Source organism: Papio anubis, chromosome 8 (genome assembly GCF_008728515.1).
Source record: "Papio anubis isolate 15944 chromosome 8, Panubis1.0, whole genome shotgun sequence".
Classification (NCBI taxonomy): Eukaryota; Metazoa; Chordata; class Mammalia; order Primates; family Cercopithecidae; genus Papio; species Papio anubis.
Window position 1 is genome coordinate 89,668,093 of NC_044983.1, and position 27,981 is coordinate 89,696,073.

The window sequence follows — 27,981 nt, forward strand, 5'->3', positions numbered from 1 at the left end:
CTGAGAAGGGTGGATCACGAAGTCAGGAGTTCGAGACCAGCCTGGCCAACATAGTGAAACCCTGTCTCTACTAAAAACACAAAAAAATAGCCGGGCATGATGGCGGAAGCCTGTAATCCCAGCTACCCAGGAGGTTGAGGCAGGAGAATCACTTGAACTTGGGAGGTGGAGGTTGCAGTGAGCCAAAATCATGCCATTGCACTCCAGCTTGGGCAACAGAGCAAGACTCCGTTTCAAACAAAAAGCTAATTCTATGCCTAGGCAATATCTACTATGAAATATTTGTCATTGGTATATGTGAAACATACAAAAGAAAATGAACTCCAAGGACTGGGGAAGGGGAAGGGGGCACATAGCAATGTTGTGTTTGGATAATAGAACAATTTTTAAATTTCTTAAATTGTTTGTCTCACAAGAAGCTACATGAACACAAACAAGAAAACTAAGAGTCTTGACTGAATAACAGTTAAGTTGGAGTAACTATTTAGAGAAAAATCTTAGTTATACTTCACAAAAAGCACATCTGAGAGCCAAATCTCATCTAGCCAAGTCCCAGATCCCTCAACCAGGATTCCAGCTCACTGGGATTATCTTGAGGGTGTGGAACTGGAGAGAAAAAGTAGAATCAGGGCATTTGGGTAAGTGGCAAGTTTTGAAGAGGAAAAATTGGCAGAATGTTGTTTCTTGTTCTATGAATTATTCTCTCCATATTCTTTCTGCCAGCATTTGAAGGCTTCCTCAGTTTCTAGCTACAATGAGTAGCTCAAGAGTATAGCAAAGAGGCAGAATTCAAAGCAACAAAAATAACTCACATTTACTGGCCAAAATACATGCCTATCTCAGCTAACCTGCATCACCCCTGCAGTTACCCATATTCTACAGAGAAACATGCTGAGGAATGAGGTTAAATAACCAGCCCAGGGTCACAGAGCGGTTAGGTGGCAGATCTGCACTCTCTGGGGCCAAAGCCTTAACTGCTGTTCTAATTACAGTAGGGGATATATGTCACTCCTCGTTTCCATACTAGCCCCACCTTGGTCTACCACCTTCCTAAAACCCTCAAAAGAGAAGTTTTTGTCTGATTAGCCCATGACCTTCACTGGGCCACCTGTTCCTAGTGGGCAGGGTTACTCTACTTAAAGGCATGAGCCATCCTCTCCTCTCTCTTTCCTCCACATCACTGCCGTAGGGGAGAAGGTGACCTTGGGGTCCGTTCGGGGACTCTGCCCACTACTCTGCCACTGTCACTGTCACTTAGCATGCAGACTTGAGCAACCAGGTCCCATGATTTCAAATGGGATGAGAAAGGAAGGAAAGAGTTAGGGAAAGAATAGAACCTTTGACCAGGGTTGTAAATCAGGGCATCCGGGACTTGCACAGACATTAAGATAATATTACTTTGAATACCGTGTCTTGAAAACTCTAAGAGGGAGAGATGATGGGTAGGCTCAGGATCTGTACATGCCTGAGTCCATCATTCTATTCTAAAAGCTGTAATTCTATTTGGAAAACAACAGAATCATCTATACTATAGACTTACTACAACCAAGGTCATGCCTGCCCAAGCCATCAAGTAAATGCTACTCAGTGGTAAAGGAGACGCCATGCAAACATTCTCCCTTTCCCAACAACAAGGAGGTAGATTATAGACTGAACACTGAGTAGGTGACAAATTAAATGGATTTTTTCCTACTGTTTTTTAAATGTTTTTTTTTTCTTTTTTCTTTTTTCTTTTTTTGTATGTTTTTTGAGAGATGGAATCTTGCTATGTTGCCCAGGCTGGCCTCACCACTCACAGGCTCAAGTGATCCTCCAGCTTCAGCCTCCTGAGTTGCTGGGACTGTAGTTGCTGGAGTCTGTTTTGCATTTTAATGCCTTTAGGCAAAGCATGCTGGCCAGTTTCCCACAATCCTTACTCATCCTCAATATATTCTACTTCAAGCAGTTTCTCTCATTTATACTATCTACCTGGCCCCTAAAGGCATTTGACTTTGTGATCTTTGCCTGGGCTGAAAGAAATGGTAGGGGATTTAACATCAGAAAAGGAGGTTCAAATCCAGGCCCTTCCTCTTATGCATGTGATGCTGGGGATGTCACCAAGCCCCAGAGGCCTTGGCTTCTGCTGTTCTGAGAACTAAAGAGTTACAGAATGTGAAAGTGCTTGTTAACCACGGAGCACTATGTCAATGAGAGTGATTACGATTATGACGCAGGAGCCAAGGATTGAAGCTCAGCCACCTGCCCTCGGTTTTGCTGCCTCTTAAGGCTCCAGCTAAATTAATCCAGCAGAATTCAAGACACATGGGGTGGAGGGAGGATGGGCGAGAAATGTGCTCATAGATGTTACTAGGAAAATATCATTAGCGAGGAGGTTGTTGTAAACAAGAAGATGGGGGCCAAATACCCAGCACACATCACAGGTCTCCACCAGCCACAAAACATTCAGAGGAGGAGCTGGGTGGGAGGCAATTTGCAAAGTGTCTGAGCACAAAAAGAACCACCCACTCACTTTGGGAAGTCTAAAGAAGGAAAGAATTACTATATGGAAAATCATTGCTTTAGAGAAGGGGGAAAAAAAGGCTTCAGTTGCAAAATCAAGAGAGCCCTGATTATAAGAAAATAAAGACAGAAGAGAAGATGGCTAAGAATAACCTGTCAGCATCCAGAGGCCTGCGAGATCCAGATGGATCCTCCAGCTGCATCCTCCTCAGACCAGCCCCCAGCTTCTCATCAGACGCCTGCTGAGCAGATTGAATTTTCCATTGAAAAAATTCTTAGTTATCACCCTTTCTTCCCTGCAATGGCCCAGCCTGCTGCAGGCCTGGAGAGCACCAGTGGCAGAGGTAGCTAGAGCCCTTCCTTCTAAAAGCTTGCAGAGTAAGTGCAGAATGTATCTCAGTAGGCTGGGAGGAGCCTCCTAAAGAAAGCAAACATTTTCTTCCCAGGCTTCCTCAATCCATCCACATTCATTCATTAAACGACAGATAACTATTGAGAATCTACTTTATGTAAAGACCTGTTCCAAGGGTTAAGAATATGATCCTTACATTCACAGAACTTTTTACTCTGGTAGGAGAAATAATAAAGAAATAAAGTATCACCATGTTCAGTCATTCATGCATTCATTCTTTCTCTGAGCCTGCTACCCTTTAACCTCCATTTTGTCTTCTGCAAATACGGAATGATAATACTGAAAGGAAGTATAAAGTAGGGATTAAGGGCATACCCATTCAGAGGTCTGACAACACCCAGGTCAGTGAAAATGTAAAGAATGGGAGCTCTCATGCCCAGCAGGTGGGAGTGTAAGTTCAGAAGGCCACTTTGGAAATCAACCATCAACACCTAAGATGTGCATATCCTTTGAGATCCGGCCATTCCACTTCTAAATGTGCATCTTATATGTTACATAAAAAGCAAACACAAAGATGCTCATGAAAACACTGTTTGCAATAGCAACAATCAGAAACCAACTAATGGCCATCAATGAATAAATGCATTGTGGTATATTTACACAATGAAATAGTATACAGCACTGAAAATGGATGAAGTAGATCTACTTGTATCAACAGAAGTAAATATTGAGACCATATGGTAACTTGAAGAAGCAAATTGCAGGATATCAACAGGGTAATACTTTATATAATTTTTAAATACCACACTAGTATTTTATGGTTAAATACACAGTTAGTAAAAGGATAGCAACGAGGATAAGAAAAATAGACATCAACTTCAGAATAGAATTATCTCAAGTGATGGAGGGGAAAGATAATTAGATGCACAGAAGACTTCTCAAAAACAACCAAGAAGCCAGGAAATACTTGCATAATAAGATCAAAGTGCTCAGTGAAAATAATTGTTAATGTGGAATTTTATGCCCAACTAAATTGTAGTTGAACAATGTGAGCTAAACAGATCGAATGCAGTGGCTCACACCTATAATCCCAGAACTTTGGGAGCCAAGGCGGGTGGATCACTTGAGGTCAGGAGTTCAAAACCAGCCTGGCCAATATGGTGAAACTCTATCTACACAAAAAAAATACAAAAATTAGCCAGACATGGTGGCAGGCACCTGTAATCCCAGCTACTCGGGAGGCTGGGGCAGGAGAATCACTTTGCAGAGGTTGCAGTGAGCTGAGATCACACCACTGCACTCCAGCCTGGGTGACAGAGAGACTCTGTCTCAAATAAATAAATAAGTAAATAAAAATAAAACCCCAATGTGAGCCTAACAAATATTTATTGAGTACTTGTTATTACTAAGCAATATCCTAAGCTGCAGAGACACAGATTTATATAAGTCTAGGTTTCTGTCCTCAAGGAGCTTAAAGTCTGATATTCCTTTCCCCAGAAAGTACCAAATCCATGAGAAGATCATCTAGGAGCTACATAAAAGCTTTAGCCCAGTGCATATTTGGTTTCCCAACCAACGCAACATTTTTCCTAGAGTTCCCTCCCTCAGCAACAGAATGATTAATGAGATTATTTTGACCCAAGGAGTCAAAAACAAGAATAATGCAGTCCTTGATTTAGCCAATTATAATAACATGGGGATTCTTCAATGATAAATTTAGAAAGGCCAAAGGAAGAAACAGCTGGGTTGAAGACATGGGCAATTAACACCTTTCATACGTGGTTATAAGTATTCCCATCTGCCTGCTTTGTTTGCTTAATCTCACTATCTTCCTGATTTCCAGGTCTTTATTGAAACAGGTGGATGGTTTCTCCAACACTTAAAAGGCAGCAAGACTCTTTAGCTTTGGAAGGGTGCAAGTAGCTCACCCCTGCAATGAACATCATCCAGAATGTTTTAAAACAATAAAAATGAATGAAGCCCTTAACTGATGAAAAGTTGTATGTCTAAGTTTCTGTGATTTTGTAAAGATTCCTTCATACTCCTTTTAAAATCTTTGAGTAACAAACTGTTACCCTGTGTTCTCTACATAAGCAAGGTATCATTTTTAACCCAGAATAGTGCATTTGCTGGAGTTGGTGAAGTTAATAGATTAAATAATGATTATAGTGGCTAGCATATATGCCAGGCACTGATGTGCATTATCTAACTTAATCTTCACAACAACTCAATGAAGCAAGTACTATTATTATTATCCTCTTACAGATACAGAGACTGAGATCAGGTAACATAGCTAGGAACTGGCAGACTTCATCTAACTCTTTTTTGGTTTTGTTTTGTTTTGTTTTGTTTTGAGACAGGTTCTCTGTCACCCACACTGGAGTGCAGTGGTGCACTCATGGCTCACTGCAGCCTCAGTCTCCCCAGGCTCAAGTGATTCTCCCATCTTAGCTTCCTAAGTAGCTGGGACTATAGACATACACCACCATACCCAGCTAATATTTTTGTATTTTGCAATACATGGTTTCACCATGTTGCTCAGGCTGGTCTCAAACTCCTGGACTCAAGAAATCTGCCCACCTTGGCCTCCCAAAATGCTGGGATTATAGGCATGAGCCACCATGCCTGGCCACCATCTAACTCTTATCTACCACTCTGGTCCGTGCAGTGAGACTCTCCTCAACTCTGAAGTGCAGACACCAGCACTGGGTAGTGGTAAGTAAGTGAAAAAAATTGGGCAATGTTATATTAGTACAGAGGTGGCTGTATGCAGCATAGGTCAGCCTCCTTCACAAGACTGGGAGCTGCTGGAAGGGAGGACTATTCCTGTCCCTCTCTGTGTCCCAGCTCCTAGGAGCAAACCTGGCACACAGCGGCAACTCAGTATGTGTCCGTTGAAAAACTGAATAAAGGAACAACATGCACCATCACCTTATCTGGTCAGTTATTTAAAAGCCCCTAATTTCATCATTGCATGGTAACTCTGCAGAAGGACAGGCTTTCATCCCAGGCAGTGGAACAGAGTGATTCAACAGTCAGGTGCTAGGCTCTCACGATGTGCCAAGGTACGACAAGGCCCCACACTGGAGGGATCAGGACCCAGAAGGAAAGAAAGATGTGCACACATAGGGTGTGATCGGATGCAGAATGTGGTGAGATGCAATGCTAGATGTAACACAATGAATGAGATGAGGACGCAGACCACAGGGTCTCCTCCCTTGTGAGAGAGCCTCCCCGCCCCTCAGCATGCCTGCCTGGGCCCATGAAGCACACTCTTGTAATTGCAATCTCCTCTCCCTTGGGAAGAACAACATTGGAAACCATCTCCTCTGGTCCCCTCCTCAGGTCCTTCTCCTTCCATGGAGAAGGATTGACCTCCCTGATTGGCGGAATCAGGGAAGAAACTGAGCATGTGCAATCAGGTCTCCTTACTTGTTCACTGGAGCAAGGCTGCCTGCAGGATGGGGCATTTCTTTTTTTTTTTTTTTTTTTTGAGACAAAGTCTGGCTCTGTCGCCCAGGCTGGAGTGCAGTGGCCGGATCTCAGCTCACTGCAAGCTCCGCCTCCCGAGTTCACGCCATTCTCCTGCCTCAGCCTCCCGAGTAGCTGGGACTACAGGCGCCCGCCACTGCGCCCGGCTAGTTTTTTGTATTTTTTAGTAGAGACGGGGTTTCACAGTGTTAGCCAGGATGGTCTCGATCTCCTGACCTCGTGATCCGCCCGTCTCGGCCTCCCAAAGTGCTGGGATTACAGGCTTGAGCCACCGCGCCCGGCCTAGGATGGGGCATTTCTTTTCCTCTTCCTCTTCCTTCAGGTGGCACAAGGTTTGCAGTTGCTCTCTGCATGAACAATATGGCAATCCTAGTGGACGGCCCTCCAACAGCTTTCCCTCTCAGAGGATGGATCATAATTGGTCTAACTTGGTCAAGTAAGCTCATCTCCTTTATCACGGATTGGTCTAAATATGGGCATTTGATCTCATTGTGGTCAATAAGATGCAAAAGAATGAAAGCTCTTGGGAAAGAAATAAAAAGAAATCCCTCCTTTGCCAAACCACCTCTTCCTGTCTCCCAAATCTACAATCTGAAAACTTTTGAGGTTTATCGCTCCTTTAAACCTCAACTTACACGGAGGTGGGGATCATATCTGATGTATTTAGCACTGCATAGTCAGTATCTAGCATAGTGCCTGGCTCATAGGTGGCATTTAATAATTATATTGACTGGTTGAATACAGAAGGTGATTACTTCCAGCTAGAGTGATTGAGAAGGCTTTATATAGTGATATTAAGATGAGCCTTTAAATGTAATAATACTTGTAACATTAATGAGAATAACAAGAAACTGAAATGTAGAAACTTTGATTAACTTGCCCAAGGTCCCACAGCCAGAAAATGGTAAAGCTAAAGATTTGAACCCCAACTTCTGATTCCAGAGAACATGGACTTAATCCAGTAGGCCACTGGGAACCATAAATTCAACAATTCAACTCAACAACCGTGTAAAATACTTATTAGATGGCAGCTTCTAGGAATACAAATAAATGACAGTCCCTGTACAAGATGGTCAGGAAGAAAAACCAAGTAATTAACAATATTAATAGCTTCCCATTATTGAGCCAGGTATTTTGTCAACTGATTTACATGTATCGTGTCATTTAATATTTTCAACAATCCTATGTGGTCATTATTAACACTATCCTCAATTTGCAAATTAGGGAACCGAGGCAGAGATATTAAGTAACTTATCCAGGATCACACAGCCCAGTGACAGAACTGTGACTTGTATCCAACCAACTGTACTTCAGAGCAAAACCATCATTGCAAAGTGACATGACAGACCCTATCACAGAAGTGTGTAATGGTGGGGGCAGCAAAGGAGTTGGGGTGATAAACTGTGCTTGAGTGGACCAGAGAAAACTTTACAAAACAGTTTTCAGCCATCCACATGTTTTGAATTACGGAGAGAAATTGGCAGGGGAGTGTCTACTTGTGTGCATGTGTTGTGGGGGGAGGGCGTGTGTATTTGTGTGTGCACATGTTGGGGGAGGGCATGTGTATTTGTGTGTGCACATGTCAGGGGAGGGTGTGTGTATCTGTGTGTTCTGTGCATGTGCACACACCAACATGTGGACAGGATATGCATACGTAAAAATAGCATCTGCAAAGGCTATCTGAGATGGCTGGAGAACAATGTAGCTGTGGGGAAAATGCAAGATAAGATAGAGCCAGAAAGGTAGTCATGGGTCCTCAAAAAAATTCTGAGCTGTGGAAGAAAAGGCCAATGCTCTGTTTACTCCTCCTCCAGGAACTCAAAGTTCCAGCAGGAACTCAGGTGACAAGAGGTAAGGAGAAACCTCTCAAGGTCCAGAAGCAAACAAGGAGAAGCCAGCTCCTCAGCCTTGAGGTCTGAATGGGTGCAGAAACCATGACATGTGGGTACACATCCAAGGGCCAGGAGGTACCCACAGTTTCTATAAGGGAGCAGCTCCATAAAATGGAACTAAGAGGCTCACACAAGGCCCGCTGGCTGCACCCCTCCAGGTGGAACCTGAGATCTGCCAGGACCAGCCAGAGCACCTGAGAGAGATGCGCCAGTGCACAGCGCCACCAGCTGGCTCAGGGAGGCGTTTCCTGCCCAAACACCCACTTTCTATTTACCTCTTCCACTTTCTCCTCCCATACCCCTTCTCTCCTCTCCGCTTCTTCGTCCTGGATCTATGTTATTTTTTTTGAACATCCAATACACAGCAAATATGGTTTGTGCTGAGCCAAGGGATTGCCATCTATACTCAATGTGAAACATCACGGTTGGATGGGGAATAGATGTTTCTGCCCATTAAAATTTATATGAAAACTATAAAGGTTCCTCTGACAAATGAAATAAGTAGAAACCTTTGAGAAATTGTAAAGTCATCACCCTTCGGAAATTCAGCAGGAGTGATGCATGACCCAGTGGCAACAGGGCTTGCCATTTTTCTTTCTAAATTAAAACACAATCTGGGTGGAGAAAAGCAAGCCCCTTGCAAATGACACATAGAACCAATATCCTTGGCTATGTTTCTCACACTAGGGAATTCTCTCCTTGGGTTAAGAAATTGTATAGCAAAAACACCATCATCATAATTATTACCCTAAAGAATTTTATTAGGCATCCATCCATTTGTATGCTCAGATTATATAATTTAATATGTGGTTTGATGTCAGGTTTTTTGTTGTTTTTTGTACCTTCAAATTCCAATGAGAAAAACTATTTATTCAGTCTTTCACTGCATGAATTTTGAAGAGTCCACTAGGTATTGGGCCAGATGCTAAGCTGTCTCTGGGATGCACAAATTAAAACAACACAATCCTTCCCCTTAATAAAATCATAATCACTGAACCCACATTCAGTACTGAAATGTCTGTTCACCTCAGAGACCAAGCCCTATCATCACACGTGGATAAGATCATAGTGAGACTTCAACTGGGGAAAGAGGAACCACTGAGCCTGAGAAAAAGGGCACGCACTTCCCCCAATCCTAATGTGCCAAAAGTGCTCCTGCCCTCCAAGGACACAAAGATGTGTATAAAACAAAAGGTAACCAGAAGAGAAAGCAGCAGAAGCATACTCAAATAGCAATTGGTATTTAGTGCTTAAAAATCAAACTCCATTAGTTCCTTTATCCATTATTATGGGATGATTTCATTAGTATGTCAGATTCTCCAAGTACGTTTGTTTCTTAGTCCTTTCCAGATTGCGAGAAACTGAGACATTCTCAGCTGCAGACTTACTGTAAGAGAGGCAAGAAACTATGTTAACCACTGCCCTGCTGAGTTTCATGGAAAACACAAATTTCATACAGGTGACCACACAACCTCTGCTTTCTCATTGAGAATCTTCGTTGCAAAAATTGGAAACTGTCTCAAGTCACTTTTTTGTTTTAGACAGGGTCTTACTCTGTCGCCCAGGCTGGAGTGTAATGGCGCCATCACAGCTCACTGCAACCTCAAACTCCCGAGCTCAGGCGATCCTCCCATCTCATTTCCCTGAGTAGCTAGGACCACAGCGCACCACCACCCCCAGCTAATTTTTGGATTTTTTTTGTAGAGATGAGGTTTCGCCATGTTCCCTGGCTGGTCTCAAACTCCTGGGCTCAAGCAATCCTCCCACTTCGGCTTCCTGAAGTGCTGGGATTACAGGCGTGAGCCACCATGCCTGGACAATTTTTTAAAATACTGGTGGATATTATTAAAATGCAGGTATCTTCAGGCCCTAAGGGACTTCTTCGAGGGGTCAGAGACAGGAAATAGAAATCTATCAGAAGCCAAGACTCACACAATGTCTCATGCCCTCTTTCAACATGGCCTGTCCGTGTCTGCTTTTTGCCACATATGTTTCTTTTCTCTCCACATACTAGCTTTGCTGCTTCTCACCCCATAGCTCTAGTCCCTTTGTTCCAACCACAAGCAGGAACAGACAATCTCGCAGACCCAATTCCAAAGTCCCAGGAAAGAGCATCTGATTGGCTAAGCTTGGATGAAACAGTCAACCTTGGTCCAATCAACTGAAGCCTGGAAGGCAGAGCCTGGAACTGTAGCACAAACATGGCTGCCACACAGAAGACTTGAGTGTGAAAGGAGGAGGCTCTCTAAAGAAAGGGATTGCTGTGAACTGAGCTAAGGTCACAAAAGGTATCTGCTAATCTTTGGCTATTCTGTCATCTCCCCTCAGAGGGCTTCCCTTGCTCCCTGTCCCGGGGTTCTGCTTTATGGTGACCCAGATACTGGTAGTCTCTACTCACTAAGTTTCTCCCCTCTCTCATTCCCTGTCTCATGACTTCTTCTTACCTGTAGTTGCTGTTATTTCACGCCTTCTACTTACTGCCTGTCTCCATGTCTCTTGACTTCCGTGCCTCTTGACTGACAGCATCTCTCTGAGTCAACAGAATTAATTCTCCCAAAAAGTAGATTGGGTTGGATGGGCCTGTCAACCTCAACTGACCTGTAGCTGTCTTTGGGTCAGTCATCAATCCATCTATGGTCCCATCAGCTATGGCCATGGGGTTATGGCCAGCCATGGTAGTGGGGTTACCAGGGTATAGAATAGAGATGGAGGGTAAAAAATAAACAAACCATCTGCTTCTGCTTTTCCCAGAAAAGAGCTAAGGGTCTGGCAGTTTTCCTATGTAACACATTACAAAAGACCTGTCATGTCTCCAAATACTCTCTGGACATATTAACAAAATAAGTTCCTTAGGAATCTCTATGCTTTTTAAATTCTCAAACAATAACTAGTTTAGCATTTCATGTACATTTAATATAATTAATACATTTAATAAAATAAAATTACTACTGTACTACTCAGTGTACTATTGTACCCTCAGCTGGTATTTTGCTAAACCTTAATAAACCTTGTCCTTCTCAAATACCTACTTCCAAGAGCCTTAAAGTAAAATAGGGCAAGCAATTGATAGATTAAAGGAAAAAACTCCTACACATCACAAAATCGTTGACTGCTACATAACTTCTTGGTGACTAAGGCCTTACAATCCTGGTGGTAATATTGTGGTTCTTTTTGTAAAATCCTCTGTAAATTACTTATTTAAGCAACTAGAAGCAAGCAGTATACAAGTATCTGCTCTCTGTCCTGCTCCTCACTGAGAAATATGAGCTAATTAATATGAAATGTTACAGTGCCTCAATTCTCACTATGAATTAAGGAGAAATGTAACACACAAAGTAAGAGGAAAGAATATATCACTGAGAACAAAAGAACGTATCACTGAGAACCAATGGGAGTTTTAGAAAAAGGCAGATACATTATGCTACACATAAGATCCTAAATATTTTGATCTCCTAGATACAAGCCCAGCTTCCAATTCATTTATGACCTAAAACATCCAGTTACTAGTGAGCACATCCCTATACTGAAGATGCGGATCCTCTGCTGCAGAAAGTTGTTTCACCCAAGAATAGTCACATACCCATCCTTGCTGCCAGACCAGATGGGGTTTCTCAGCTAGGGAAAACTTCATTAGGGGTATTGTGAGTTTTATCTAATTGATGGCCACAGATGAGCAGTCTTTCTGTCATGCCACTCAATAAAGATATCCTTTTGGGGCTCATTTACAAAACTGAAATGTAAAATATTATTTTAAATGGTAGGGGAGCACAAAGGCCTTGTCTAGCTTTGTACAACTCTTTCCATAAGGAGGGACACTGGTCAGAATTACCCTCATGGTCAGGATACCCAGGATCAGAAGACATGAGGAGAAGTAACCTATCTAAGAGAGCTATATCCCTGCTTCTTGAAATGAATTCAAATCTGGGGTAGATGGCCTGCCCCTGCTACAGGTCCCTCTCTCACATCTTGTGGTATAAAACAGCTCTTCCCAAGTAGAAGTCCAACATAAAACCAATGGTGATTTCTCTTGAGAAACCAGATCTAAAATGGAATAAACCCTTATTAGCAAAGTTCAAAAGTAGCACATGATATCCAAAAAATCTGGACTACAAGGATTAAAAGCCAAAAGAGAATATGCAAATGTGAAAAACACAATGAGTTTCATTACTGCAAATGTAAATATAGAATTCCTAGGTAAATCTTTTAGAATGAAAAAGCCATGAAAACACACTGATTAGGCATGAGCCCCTCGATAGCAGTTGTATATTGTGGTGATACCAAACCATACCAAAACTTCGTAGCTTAAAAACAACAATAATTTATTAGTTCATGACACTATGCATCATCAGCGTGGGCTAGAGGCAGATGAGTGTTTCTCATCTGGGCTTATTTATGTGGCAACTATCAGCTAGCAGTCTAGCAGGGACTAGATGATGCAAAATAGCCTTGCTCATCTGACTGGCTGTTGGTTGGGCCTCTCTCTCCATGTGGTCTCTCATCTCCAACAAGATTAGCCTTGGTTCTTCCCATGGCAGCAGTAGCATTCCAAGAGAGCGAGACTGGAAGTTGCAAGGCCTGAACTCCCACAGCTAAAACTCCCATGATGTGTCACTTCCTCCATTCTATTGGACAAAGCAAGTCACAAGGTCAGCCCATATTCAAGATGTGAAATAGACTTCACCTATTGATGGGAAGAGAGGCAAAGTACATTGTTCAGAGCATCCATTACGGGGAAAGGAGGAATCTATGGCCATTTATTGCAATCTATACAAGCAAAGAAACACATCCTAATAAGCTCTATTCTCCCTAGCACCTAATATAAGGATTGGTACACATAGACAATATTTTAAGTCCGTTGTTAAATGAACACATAAGTCTTTAGAAATATAGTTAATCCATTGCTGATAAGAGAAACTTCAAAATTAAAACTGCCAGTGCTTTTTTTAAAATTAGGGTATTAATATCTTTATCAACTCTAGTCTTATGTCACTATCCTTACTCTTTCTCTTACATTTGCATGAAAATTTGTTTTCTCCAAATAACTAAGCTGAGATGAGGCTGATTTTGACATCTCCTTGAAAATGTGTGCTAGTTCTCTAATCTAGCGTCTATTATCATCAAAATAACATGAGCCATACCAGATATAATTGTATAATCTGCTTATAATTATAACCCCAATGTTCTGTCCCACAACATCCAAAAGCATACACAGCCACAATCCATGGTGACAGGAATGCAGGCTTATTCATAGCTCATCACAAACAAACTGGGGGCCCATTTCAAAGTCTACCTAGGAAGGGCACCCAGAAATGTCCACCTTTTAAGTTCTCCTTTTTTCCTTTTCCATCCACAGGCCCTTCTCTTTTCATGAATGGTAGCATGTTTGCTGCTCAGTAGTTTTGTCAACCTGTTTCCCACCTGTAGAATTTGGGGAGGTAGGGGAGGTCTCATAGCCTTCCTTCATCTCATGCTCTGTCTGTTTCAGGCTAAGTTGGCAACCTTTTTTGTATAAAATTATTAAAAACCTTGTGAGTCCTCTGTGTATGTCACAGGAATTGATTCCATTAAGCAAGAGTCTTGTCCACAGATCTTTGCTAGATAATTTATTTACATTTTTGCTTTTGCTGAGATGGCTGAGGGACAATGCCCTTGAGCTTCTTAGATGCTCTCTGGTTTGATTAAGATATCTGTGTGCCACACCCTTCAAGGAGGCTTTTGTGTGACTGAATGCTCTGATCTTTTGATCTTTCTGAAATAATAGCAAAAGGCAGTGATGGAGGATTTTTCTTGGCCCCTTTGCTCCACTCGCAGCGGGGGTGTCCTGTCTACTTGGCCCACTGTGCTGAACCCCTCGTGGGAGGGGACACATGAGTGAGCAAGTGTGAGATCTGGCCAGGTGCTCCAGGCGCCAGCAGAAGCAAGCACCATGGAGGGCTCATGGTGGTACCCAGGTGGGGGTGCCTGTGACCCTGAAGCTCCGGGGCAGGGGGTGGGTGTTACAGTGCTCTCTTAGTTCTGCTGTCCACAGGCAGCAGTGTGTTAGCAGTTCAGTTGACCCCTTGTAGTGGCACTTGGGTGAGGGTGCCCATGACCCCAAGACCCCAGAGAGGGTGTTACAGTGTTCTTTTAGTTTTGCTGTCTGTGGACAGTGATGTGTTAGCAGTTCAATTGGCCCCTTTCCTTGTTGCTTAGGAGGGCACAGGGCCAGTGTGACGCCCTTTCTGCGTACCCACACTCAGTGGTCCCAAGCTCTTGTCCAGCATTCAGGAATAATGAGGTTGCTCAGACAATTGAAGGGCAGATAATTTTATTACGCATTAAAAACGACTCTCAGCAGAGAGGGAAGCTGGAGAGGAGGCCAGATGGGCAGGCCGTCTTACCCCAAAGTCTGGTTGTCTCTTCCATAGTCTGGCCATCTCTTCCCTGAAGTCCAGCTGTCTCCCACTCTACTGACTGAGTCTGGGGTCTTTATAGGCACAGGATGGGGGCAGGACAGGCCTTAGGTAGTTTTGGAAAAGACAACATTTGACTGGTAAAAAGATATTATTCAGAAAGAACCAATCAGGGAAGAGCAGGCAAACAGGAATAGAAGTTCTCACTTTGGGCCATGGGTTTCAGGCTACTTTGGCTTGAAGGTGGGGTTTTGCCAGGGACCTGCCCCTGTCTGCCTAGAATATCTCTGCCTTCTACGTCTATCAATTGTACAGCCATACCCTCAGTGTTTTTTTTGTTTTTTTTTTTTTAAAGAGGATGCTTTCCTAACAAGAGATCTTTCCATTTTAGCATCTTTTGCAATCTGAATAAGCTAAGCATTTTCCAAAACACGAAGTCTTGGATTTTTTTTTAAGAGTTACCTAGCTCCTCTTGCATTTGACTGTGAGCAGCAAGAAGATCCAGGCCATACCTTTAACACTTTGCCTGGAAACCTCCTCACCTTGATATCCAAGCTCATCATTCACAAACTTTACTTTCCACATAAGTGCAAGTCATAATTCTGCTAAGTGTCTGAGGATCCACTTTCCTCCAGTTTCCAATAACATGTTTCTCATTTCCTTCTGAATTCTCACCAGAATTGTCCTTAAAATTTAGATTTCTATTAATAGTCCATTCACGACCATTTAGGTATTCTCTAAGATGATTCTTCTGAGCCCTCCCCAGCAAAGACTTTTCTAGAGCCCATCGGCACTTTTCTTAGAGCCCACAGGCAATTGTAAGGGTTGCTTCAATAGTGCTGACCCCTCTGAACAATAGCTTTCATTTATATATAGTTTGCAAAATGCTTTTTAAAATATTATCTTTATGACATCCAGGTGAAGAAAATAAGGCAGTCTTCCTAGCCCCATTTATCAGATGATGAAACCAAGGCTCACAGGCCTTTCAAGGGTAAGTGACAAGGAAAGGGCTAAAATCTTAGGTCTTCTGGTTTTTACTTTTAAAACACTGTTCCAAGCTCCCTCCCTTCCCTAAAGATAAAGTCTTATTCTGCTGATAGATTAGCAGAATAGAGGGAACTTAAGCCTTTGAAAATCGAACAGATCTTCATTTTAGTTTCTTTTGGGAGAAGGGAGTTTTCCATAAAACTTACCATCCAGGCAAGCACAAAAGTCAAGGGAGATGAATGAGGCGAGGTCTGTCAGCAGGGAGTTCAGTCCGGATGGCAGAGGATATCTGAGATACTTTGGCGCCTTGTGCCTGGATCTATGAAGTGCCCACTGATAAAACCTAAGCTTAGTTTTAAATAAACAGTGAGTCTTCCTTCCATCTTGAGCAAGAAAAAGCTAGATATGCCAGGGGCTTCCCATCTAACTTTCACAAATCTGGACTATTTGCCCAGAACAAAGAAGTCCTTAAAATCAACCATCCATGGAAACATTCAGAGAAACCAAGAGATTAATCTATCTATAGAGGCCTCTGGTCCAAGATGGCAGAGTTAACAGGCCTTGACCTCCCCTCCTTCCTAAAATCACATTGACATGCCAGTAAAAAAAAAAAAGAATAAATCACATAAAAGAAGCCCTCAGCAAGTCAGAAATTTGGCAGATTTCTGGGAATAAAGAGAGAAGATGAGATTGCACTGGCAGATAAAACAGAGAGGAAGCAGCAACAGCTCAGAATGTACACCACAGAAAGCTGTAGCTAAGGCTGGAGCCATTTTGAGGGGTCTGAGTTCAAAGTCAGCAGGAACAGAGTGGGAGTGGGAAGAGGAGCAGAAATCAGGAGGATGAATGGAAGGCCTGCTGCTGGAACAGAGAGGCGAGTCAGGCTGCGTGTCCACCTTTGTATTTGGAGAACTGTCAGCTGGAGGATGACACCTGGGAAGAAACCAAAACTATGCTTGCTAGAGAGAGTAAAAACTCTCCTTGGGGAGGACCACATCTGTTGGTTCATGTGCTGGCCCCTGCAATGGGCACCCATCATTTGGCCTGCCTTGCATTCATTCTCCGTTTCTTTTAGAACTCCAATTTTGCTTTGGGGAACCACTTATCTTGCACTGCCTACAGTTTGCTCAATCAAGAAACTGTGAGCCAAGGTGCCTTCTGCTCTTGGCTAAGGGGAAGCTCCCTGACCCAAGAGAGGCCAATCAGATCATCTCTCAAACAGACCGACACAAACACTGAAAACAGATCGAGTTTTTTCACCTTCCAGTAGAGATGTTTTACCTTCCGTGGAGATGTTGCCTAGAGGTAAATCCCCAGAGATGTTCTGATTTCTGTGGACCCTGGCTCCTGTCCTGCCCTGAATCTGGTTCTTCTACTTTACCCCTGACTTTGTATACTACCCCATATCTTCCCCGTAAGTTTCCCTTGCATCCAAAGAACCATAACTGATACATAAACCCAGAGTAGAGCCCTTATTGTATAGCATTTCCCTCCTTGCCATCTATCCTATAGCAAAGGCTGCCAGTCCACACCCACTAGTTCTGGGCTAACTATGAGAGCTTCCATTCAAAGACTTATGGAATAGTGGAAACCAATGGCACAAAATAGAGAGACCTAGATAATCAAACTAAATATCTGTCATCAAAGGAAACAGCTAATTAAGTGATGAGACGGCAACTTAAAAATGATTCTAATTAGTATACTTAAAGAGATTTGAGACAATGATGCCTAAAAAACCTATGGTAGGTAAAAAAAGGAACAATACAAAATATAACCAAATATTTTTAAATTATTAGAAATCTAGAAAAAAAAGTCAAGGAGATCTCCTAGAATATATAGCAAAAGCCAAAGAAATGAAAAAATATAAGCAAAATGTTAAGATTCATAGAGAGGACTTATCCAGTAGTGGCCCCCATATGAATTTCAGAAAGAGGAAATACAAGGGAGAAAAACAGGAAATAAATAACAGAAGAAAATTTCCCAGAGCTAAAGAAAGATATGTGCTTTATAGATTACAAGGGCTTACCAAGTACAGAGCAGAGAAATAAAAAAGACCCATTCAAGGATACATCGTTGAAACTTCTGAATACCACAAAGGGAAGATCTATTTGTCCTTAGATTTTAAAAAATGAAGATTAACTATAAAGGAATAAAAATTAGATTGGTGTCACATGAATAAGCAACAATGGATGTTGAAAAATAGTCTCAACGGTCTAAGAGAAAATTTATTTTGAACCTAATATTCTGTAAATAGACAAAATCTCAATGATGTATGAGGTGAAAATGATGAAATTGTCTCACAAGAACTCAAAAAAATGACCTCCCACACAGTGGAAAATAAATTCCTTTAAAAGTATCCAGCAAGTCAAAAGAAAATGTGGAGTCCAAGAAAAAAGAAAAGCATGCACTCTAATACACAGGGGACCCAATCAAATAGCTCGATGTAAATAAAATAAAATAAATTTTTTAAAATAGCCTGGGATAACAGTTGTACAGCGCTTAGGAAGTAACCAATCTAAATTAAAACAATAAATCAGAGAACTCAGAGAATAAGTCTTCAAGAAGTGAAATCACATTAACAAATTAAGCAGCTGGATGGTCTTGGTGATAATATGAAGTTATGTGCTTCTTTTGTCCACAATAAAAAGAAAAAAAAGACAAATAGAAATTCTATTTGAAGAAGCATACAAAAATAAGGAAACCACAACCAAATTCAGAACAAAGCCAAAGTGTAGTATGACTCTGAGCCACTGAGAGTGAAAAGAAAAGGTAATTCATTTGACCTTGACGCTTGGAATATTTTATTTTGTGTAGTTCAGTTCTGTGGTATATGACTACATTTCCTTCCAACTGCATGTTCTACACAAAATAATATTTACATGATTCATGTTATTGTAAACTTTTTATTGCTGTTCCATTTTTATTGTAAAGTAAAATAAAGATATAAGAGAGGCACAAACCAAACATATAATTTAATGAATTACTATTAGGAGAGCATCCATTTAACTACTGCTCAGCTCCAGGAAGAGAACTTTGCTACCCACCCAGAATCCCCCCCATTTTCACTATCCCCGTCTCAACCCTCCTGAGTTTTACACTAATCATTTCCTTGGATATTTTATCACTCAAGTATGCATCCTTAGCTGTTAGAGTTTAATCTCAATCATTTTAAAAATTTGATGTCTCTTAAGGCTTTTTTTAATGTGTAGGTTTCCCCTCTATCCCTCTTTTTTTCTTACATTTTATGTATTGAAAAACACATAGTCTGGACACTGCTGAGTGAATACTCACAGTGCAGTTCAGCATGTTCATCTTCTCTGTATTCCTAAAAATGGGCATCTAGATTCAGAGCTGAGATTGGACTCAGGTTCTATTCTTCTCACAGGATAATAGGTGGTAATATGTTCCTTTGTGTTTTCTTGTTTTTTTTTCTTTTTGTTGTTAAGTTTTGTTGTTGTTTCAGTTTTATTGACATAAAATTTATATCCTATACAATTCAACCACTTAATGTGTGCAATTCAGTGGTTTTTAGTATATTCATAGATGATAAAAACGTAGTAAAATTAGCTGTAGTATTGAGTCAATTTTACAACATTTTAATCAACTCAAAAAGAAACCCCATGCCCTCTGGCCATCATCCTTTTAAATCCATATTCCTCCCCATCAGCTTTAGGCAACCACTAATCTACTTTCTGCCTCTACTGAATTGCCTATTCTGGACATTTCATATAAATGGAACTATATAATATTTGGTTTCTGTGACTGGCTTCTTTCCTCAACAATATTTTCAAGAGGGTTATATATTGTTTCATTAGGAGGCACAAAATGTCCAGTCTTCACTCTTTTTTCATATTAAAGGATGTTGAAGCTCAATGTGTAGAGCTAATCAGGGATTGTAAAATGGTGATATTCTAATTTTATCATTTATTTCACATTTGTTAGCCTAAATATTTACCTAAAGAGTATTTCCACTCTTTTACAATATTGTTTTCCAGTATATATACAATATATACATATATATAAATGTAAAAGTCATGGATTTAAACATATTTGATAGATTTTTATTAGTTCCAACTATCATTCTTTTTCAAGCTCAGTTTATACTATCTTTGGCCAGTAGGACTCCGAGGAAACCAAGGAAGGACACCAAGTCACACAGAAAGACACAGTAACTTGCCCTAGTTCACAGAGCTAAAGATTAGATTTAAATAAGGGGATCTGTCACCAAAGCCCTATGCTTAGCTACTATGCCATTATACCACTGCTCCTATTAAAAAATATAGTAAAAGGACACATCTCATTGATCAAAGCACAAAAAAGACAAAATATTTAAGAATTATACAAGAAATGTGCAGTCCTACATGAAGAAAGCTTTGAATCTCTGTGTAGAAATATAAGACTCAAACAAATGAAATTATATACTTAGTCTTAAACAGGGCAAATGATTAATATAAAAATATCAAGTCAGTTATCTCCAAATTTTTATTTAAATTACCTCTGATTTGTTCAATTATCTCTAAATTTAATCTGATCTCAATTTAAAAAAAAAAAAACAGGATTATTAGGAGGACTAGGCACATTGCTTCTAAAGGAAAAATGTATGGGTGGTATCTGGGATATAAACTTGCAAGATAAGCCATGAAAAATTATTTAAAAGAATGGCCACAGTAGGGTGGGGAGCATTGCCCTGTCACATATTTTAAAATAATATAAAACTACAGTTATTGAAACACTTTGGGATGTGCACAGGAAGAGAAAGACATATCAATGCAAATACTATTCAGATACATATAGGAATTTTATATATGAGAGAGACAGCATTTTAAAACAACGGGAGAAGGTAGATGATTCAATAAGGAAAGTTGGGACCATTGGTTATCTGGAAGAAACAAAGCTCAACCCTCTTCTTTCCTTACAATAAAATAAATTCTAGGTAAATCAAAGATTTTAAAATGGGTTCAACTTTTTAAAATCTCCATTTTCACTATCCCCGTCTCAACCCTCCTGGGTTTTACACTAATCGTTTCCTTGGATATTTTATCACTCAAGTATGCATCCTTAGCTGTTAGAGTTTAATCTCAATCATTTTAAAAATTTGATCTCTCTTAAGGCTCAAGTCTTGATATTCTTTCTGTCAGAAAGCAGCTCAGTGGTTGCCTGGGGCCGGGGTGGGAGGCCGAGGAGCACGACCTCTTAGAGGTGGTGGAAAGATCTTATATCTTGATTGGGTGGCTGTTACACTTGTCAAACTCATCAGATTGGACACTTAAACTGAGTGTATTTTATTATATATAAATTGTATGTCAATAAAGTTTGTTTTAAAATGGGTTCATAAAAGTTCTAGAGGAAAATCTAAGAAATTCTGAGAGTAAAAAATAAAGGGAATATATACATATGTGTGCTTCTAATTATAAATAAATTGTATAGATGAATTTTTAATAAGTGATTACAGTATCTGCCTTTAAGCAGGATACCAGGCTAGGAAGGAGAATTTCTTTTCATTTTGCTCCCTTTCATACTATTTATATGTTTTACTCTGTGCACTTATTACTTTTTCAATGACAAAAAAGTATTAACAAAAGGAAGCTCATAAATCAAAGATTAAGTTCATTTTTTAAGTTATAATAGTACTCAACAGAAAATCTAATATAATAAGTTTTCGATAATAACTTAAGAGGTGGAGGAGCGAAGGAGATGAAGGAGAATATAAATAATTGATATCTTGTCTTTTATAATGAGGTATCAGCTGGGAGTTAAAGTGGACATATAGAGAAATAGAACAATATATGCAGAAAAACAGGAAAAATTAAAAGGAATTATTTTACTAAGGAAGCCAGAGGTAGGAAGGAGTAGGGTTGTATCATTTAAAAAATTACCTTAATGCAATTTTGGTAGCTTCCAAGAACACTACCAGGCAAGCTATACGAGAGGTCATGGAACAGAAAGACTGACAGAGCGAACTAAAACAGCTTAAAACTCACAGCCAGAAGCAAGGGGCAGGGAATGGAGTAGGTTAACACCTTGGCTCTGCAGAGAGAAAGAAGGCCTAAAACCTTCCCTGTGTGGCCGGAGATCAGGTACTGCCTCCCTCTCTGCAGTATGAGGTAGCTATGAGGACCAGAACTGAGGTTGGAGGAAGGGAACCCAACAGACAGAAGTGTCTGGAGCCGACACACACTCTTGTTCAAATGGAGCAATGCAGGCACATGGATGCCTGGCCATGGCTGGAGCTCACCACCCAGCCCGCTGACCAGCGTTTTATTGGCATTTCTACATATAGCACATCTGGAGCCAGAAAGGCAGCATACTGGGTGTTTCCAATGGGTGTCACTTCTTTTTTCTTTTTATTTATTTATTTATTTTTTTTTATTTTTTATTATTATTTTTTTTTTGAGACGGAGTCTCGCTCTGTCGCCCAGGCTGGAGTGCAGTGGCCGGATCTCGGCTCACTGCAAGCTCCGCCTCCCGGGTTTACGCCATTCTCCTGCCTCAGCCTCCCGAGTAGCTGGGACTACAGGCGCCTGCCACCTCGCCCGGCTAGTTTTTGTATTTTTAGTAGAGATGGGGTTTCACCATGTTAGCCAGGATGGTCTTGATCTCCTGACCTCGTGAGCCGCCCGTCTCGGCCTCCCAAAGTGCTGGGATTACATGGGTGTCACTTCTGTTTGTTCCATTCTTTTTACCATAAACTATGTCTTATGGGTTATGAACTTACTATCACATGAACACATCTTACGAATTTTGCCTACATCTCACAATCTACTTGCTTATTTGGTATGTATATCTAACCCTTCTAAGTTTTATCTATTCTATTTGTTTTCTTTTTTATAGCAGAATTGAAAATTCTCAAATAATAGAGCAAATATACAAATATAAGTGGAAGACTTTCATTTTTCATCTTTTTTTCATTTTTAAAAAATTTTTGTGGGTACATAGTACGTGTATGTATTTATGGGCTACATGAGATGTTTTGTCATTTTTGATCATATTACCCTTTAAAAATGAAGTTATAATATGCTTGAAATACTCTTAAAATACTAATAAGTTAAAAATGAAAATGAAAAACCTTCTACACCTATATTCATGCATGATTGTAAAAGTGTATCCTTTATTAATAGTTTTATATGTAAGTATTAATGTATTTCTCTGTGTTCTAAACATTTCGTAGCTGAGAGTTTTCATTGTATGAATCACCAAGTAGACCATGAGCAGGGAATACAGGGCAGCAGGTAAGACGTCAGTCCTTGAGGCCAGATACATATGGGTTTGAATCTTGGCTATGTAACCTAGGCAAGTTACTAAAAGTCTGTACCCAATTTTCCCATCTGTAAGGTGGAAAAAATAAGTTCTACTTCCTAGGGTGATTGTGAGAAGGAAATTAAATAAAACATGTAAAATGCTTAGCATACCACCTGGAACACTATATAAGTTATCTCCTATTATCATCATTACATTGAGGGTGAGACCACAACTTATATCTCATGTCCCTACAAAGGGCTTAGTATTCAGTAGACTCAGTAAAATCTTAGTGAATTGAATCTGCTGTAGCTACTGTAGAGAAAAAAAGGGGACAGGGGCAGACCTAAGTAAAAACAGTCAATATGTTTAAAGGAAAACAATTAAGGAAAATAATCCCAGCTAATATGAACCAGCTACTAAGACTTGCAAAATACCTAAGAATTTCCCAACAACTGGTCCCTTATGAAAAGTTTTTTGTTCCTTAGGAAGATTGTATTTAATTACTTTGATTTTGGTCCCAGGTCTTAGCAACATTCTTCTGGCATTCCATGAGGCTCTAGGGCAGACAAGTTAAAACATAGCCCTCTAGAATTTTTGTTCTTCCCCCAAAGGAAATCCAGCAGTGGCTTCTCACTATTATTCAGAGGTTTTTAAAGAAGAGATTGTTTAAGGAATAATTCTTGGCTTTGTAAACAACCCCCAAACAGTGGAAGCAGAGTCTGGCTTGTGTCTGGAGTCAGTTAAGTAAGGAATCAGCCCCAAGCCTAGGAGAATCCCTGGGGCGGACTGGTCAACCTTTGCCTTCCAGAATGACCAGCCTTTAACTCCTAGGAGAGATGGTTGTCTCTGTAAACCCAGATGTTGACCAATCCAGACAAAAACATATGGGGCTTGAATTCAGGGGATGTAAATTCTAATCCTAGTTCAAGCACCCAAAGTGTCTGAGCATTTTCAATGAATCACTGTTCATTCATTCATTCATTCATTCAATAATTGTTGTTCACCACGCATGCTAAGTACTGGAAATACAAAGATGAATAAAAATAGTTATCTGTAGATCATATGAACATGAGTGTATAGATAGATGTAGATGGAGAGGAAGGCAGTATCTGATCCCGGGTCATACAGGGAAGGTTATATGCCTGTCTTTCTCTCTGCAGACCCAAGATGTTAATCTACTCCATTCCCTGCCTCTTGCTTCTGGCTGTGAGTTTTAACATATAAGATGACAGCTTTTTCTAACATGTGAGAATTAAGTGGTACAAAAGATGTTGTTATAGTCCATTCAGGCTGCTATAGCAAAATACCGTAGATCAGGTGGTGAACAACATCAGGTGGTGAATGACAAATATTTCTCACAGTTCTGGAGGCTGGGAATTCCAAGATCAAGGTACCAGCAGGTTCAGTGTCTAGTAAGGGCTCACTTCCTGATTCATAGATGGGCACCTTCTTGCTGTGTCCTCACATGGCGGAAGGTGGAAGGGGTCTCCCTGGGGCCTCTTTTATAAGGGCAGCAATTTCATTCATGAGGATTCTGCCTTCATAATTTCATCAATTCCCAAAGCTCCAGCTCCTAATACCATCACATTGGAGATTATATTTCAATGTATGAAGAGGGAGGGGGGTACAAAAACATTGAGACCACAGCAGATGTTTTAGGCTTTGCAATTCAAATGATTAAATGAAAATCAGAGAGAGAAAAAGAAGTTCTTTTTTCAGATCCCTTTCAAACCTTCTGGCCGGGCACAGTGGTTCACCCCTGTAATCCCAGCACTTTGAGAGGTCATGGCAGGCAGATCACTTGAGGTCAAGAGTTTGAGATCAGCCTGGCCAACATGGCAAACCCCACCTCTATTAAAAATACAAAAATTAGCTGGGCATGTTGGCACACGCCTGTGATCCCAGATGCTCGGGAGGCTGAGGCAAGAGAATCACTAGAATCCAGGAGGCAGAGGCTGCAGTGAGCCAAGATTGTGCCACTGCACTCCAGCCTGGGTGACAGAGCAAGATTCCACCTCAAAAAAAAAAAAAAAAGAAGGAAAGAAAGAAAGTGACAGTCAATTTTGCAATAATGAAGACACCATCCTGCCCATAAAATGGGTGAAGATTGACCAATGTGTGTGGGTATAGGGTAACCGGCACCTCAAGGGCTGCTTATAAAAGTGTAATTTGGGTCAATATTTCTGCAGGGCCATTTGAAAATAAATCTCCAAAGTTTCAAAATATGTTTATATCCTCTGGCCCAATATCCATGCTTATAGGTATTTATCCCAAAGAAACAGAAACATACAAAAATATTTTTTAGGCCAGGCATGGTGGCTCATGCCTGTAATCCCAGCACTTTGGGAGGCCGACGCAGGTGGATCACCTGAGGTCAGGAGTTCAAGACCAGCCTGACCAACATGAAGAAACCCCGTCTCTACTAAAAATACAAAATTAGCCGGGGTGGTGGCGCATGCCTGTAATCCCAGCTACTCGAGAGGCTGAGGCAGGAGAATCGCTTGAATCCAGGAGGTGGAGGTTGCGGTGAGCCGAGATCGCACCATTGCACTCCAGCCTGGGCAAAAAGAGTGAAACTCTGTCTCAAAAAAAAAGAAAAAAAAATATTTTTTAATGTATAAGAATGTTCATTAGAATGCTATTTCTAATGCTATAAAATTGGAAATAACCTAAATGCCCAACAATAGGGAATGATTAAATAAATTATAGTTATTAATACAATGAAATAGGATGCAGCCATTTCTTCACATGCTTTTCTGCGTCTTCCAACCCCATTAAGGTACTCCAATTATAGTTATATTATAGATATATTATAGATCATGTTATATATTATAGGTCATGTAATTCACTGATACGCAGTTTTTTTGGTTTTTGTTTTTTCACTCTTTCTCTGTGTTTCCTAAAGGTGTTAATGCCTTTGCACTTCTAGCCTGCCTGGAACACAGGAAGAGGGAGCCTTGGGAGCCAAAGCAATTCCTGGGGCAAGCAGATGCAGTGCTTGCAGCTGGGAGTAAGGCAGGCATGAATGGAGATGGTGAGGGCCGGGGAACACAGGGAGAGCACCACCAACCACTCTTGTCTCCACCCCGCCCTTCCCTAGCTCCAGGTCCCACCTCAGCTTCTGCATCAACTTCACAGACGGTTGAGATTCCAAGTGCATCTCCACACCAAGGTAAGGAATCATGACCAGAAAAAGTTTGGGGCAGAGCTGCACAATGGTGAGTGCCTATAGTCTCAGCTAGTCAGGAGGCTGAAGCAAGAGGATCGTGTGAGCCCAGGAGTTGGAGGTCATGCCACTGCACTCTAGCCTGGGTGACAAAATGAGATCCTGTCTCTTAAAAAATAAAGAAAGAAAAAATAAAGAGTTTGGGGCAGGAAGGAATATATCTACAAACCAGGAAGAAAAAGAAGAAGGAGACATTCCTAAGGGTAAACTACATTGTATAAACAAGCCTCACTGTCTTCCACTCCTGTTGAGTGATCAGCCACCCAAAGGCTTCTTCATCTTTGTCACTGTCCATCCTATATTGGTCAGTGAAGCTCATCAGGTTACATCCCAAACTGGACAGGCAAAGACAACATCTAGGAAGTGTTTGGACCTGCAATCCAGAGTGGGGAAAGTTAAGAGCTGGACAAGGTGCAGGCAGCCCACCATCCTGAGCCACACTTCAGGCAAACCACTAGCCCAGACAAAGTAAAGTATTACAAACACCAGCTCTGTGCTAGGCCCTGGAAAGCTGAGGCTGCTTAAGTGCTTTCTACTGAAGCCCAGATATTTGTCTGGGAACAGAGAAACGGGCTGGTATAAAGTGGGAAAATCAGGGCGATAGCTGGTCCACAAACCATGAGGCAGCTAGGCATGGCAGGACTGAGGTGTGGGCTGCTGGTGCCCTTGTAGCCAAGTGCTCAGGGTACGTCATCAGTACCTGCTGCTGAACTACATTAAAATTCATTCCTATATGATACCCAAGAACCCCTCCAGGCACCAATCTTGTCTCTTGGAGATTTTCGTCATAATGCTCTTGTTTCAAATTTGAAGAAGTTCACGAGCTGGCTGTAATTGTAATTTACTCCTTCAGCCTTCTCTCTCGTTTCTCCTCACACAAGCTCTCCATGCTGGGCAAATCCATGTACACACTGATCTTCCACAAGGGCTTCCATTCCTGCCTCCCAATCACAACCTGCAAAGTTTCACTCCTCACCCAGTCCCTTTCCTTACTCTGACACCATCTGGCTTCCATGTGCAAAAGTACACACACATCCATACACACACCCCACTGTCAAGAACTATGAAAGGTCTGAGCTTTTGCCCTACTTACAAACTGACAACTGAGATTTTGCCCTGCTTACAAATGAACATCCATTTCATGGATGCTGGCCAAAGACACAAGTCTCCTTAGTCAGAAACAAAGGATTGTATTATTCATGCCAGGCACAGCAAGCAGCATAAGTGTCACCATATTTGGCACTGGCTCCCCAAGCTCCAGTTCCCACCAGGCAATGTGAAGAGGGTCAGCTGACCCTTGGTCATGTGGTGGGGTTGCATTACAGGAGAGGACCTCAATGCTTAGGGAGCCTGAATCTTGTACAGTGAGCAGTGAGTGTGCCTGTCCCTTGTTCTGGAAGGAAATGCTATTGCTGTCTTCCAAGACTGTTCAGTACACAAACATCTTTGAAAAGATGGTACTTAAGAAATAACAACCAGTACCCACTCATAAGACATGCAGAAAGGCAGAGGCCCTTGGAAAGACATCTCCCAACCACCTCCAGAAGATAAAAGTAAAGACTGGAGTTGGACTCACTTCTGTTCAAATTCCAGATCCTCTCTCTCTAGCTGTATGATTTTTGGACATGTTTCTTAATTTCTCTGAACACATTTTCTCATCTGTAATATTGGTATAATAGCACCCACCATAAAGTTGGGATAGATTGAAATATTCATACAATGCCTAGCAGAGTGCTTATGCCTTGCAAATGCTCACCACATGGCTGCCATCGTTAGTAGTAGTAGTATCCAGCTGTCCAAATTCCACAATTCTTTAAATCCTGCATGGTTTACCCCCTTTGTGGAAACCATTGCTTCCCTCCCCATGCCACCTACCAACCACAGAAAGCTCAGCTTCCTTGC

The 27,981-nt window shown here is 41.2% G+C and overlaps 1 long non-coding RNA gene across 1 annotated transcript in view; it reads left to right on the forward strand.

Moving 5' to 3' along the window:
* The first annotated feature begins 10,013 nt into the window (after positions 1–10,013).
* Positions 10,014–27,981, forward strand: part of LOC103886974 — a 32,232-nt gene continuing 14,264 nt past the window's right edge. Inside the window, exons 1-3 of the long non-coding RNA XR_650877.4 lie at positions 10,014–10,523; positions 22,783–22,843; positions 25,954–26,025. This is a non-coding gene — a long non-coding RNA (uncharacterized LOC103886974). The remainder of the gene's footprint in view (positions 10,524–22,782; positions 22,844–25,953; positions 26,026–27,981) is intronic.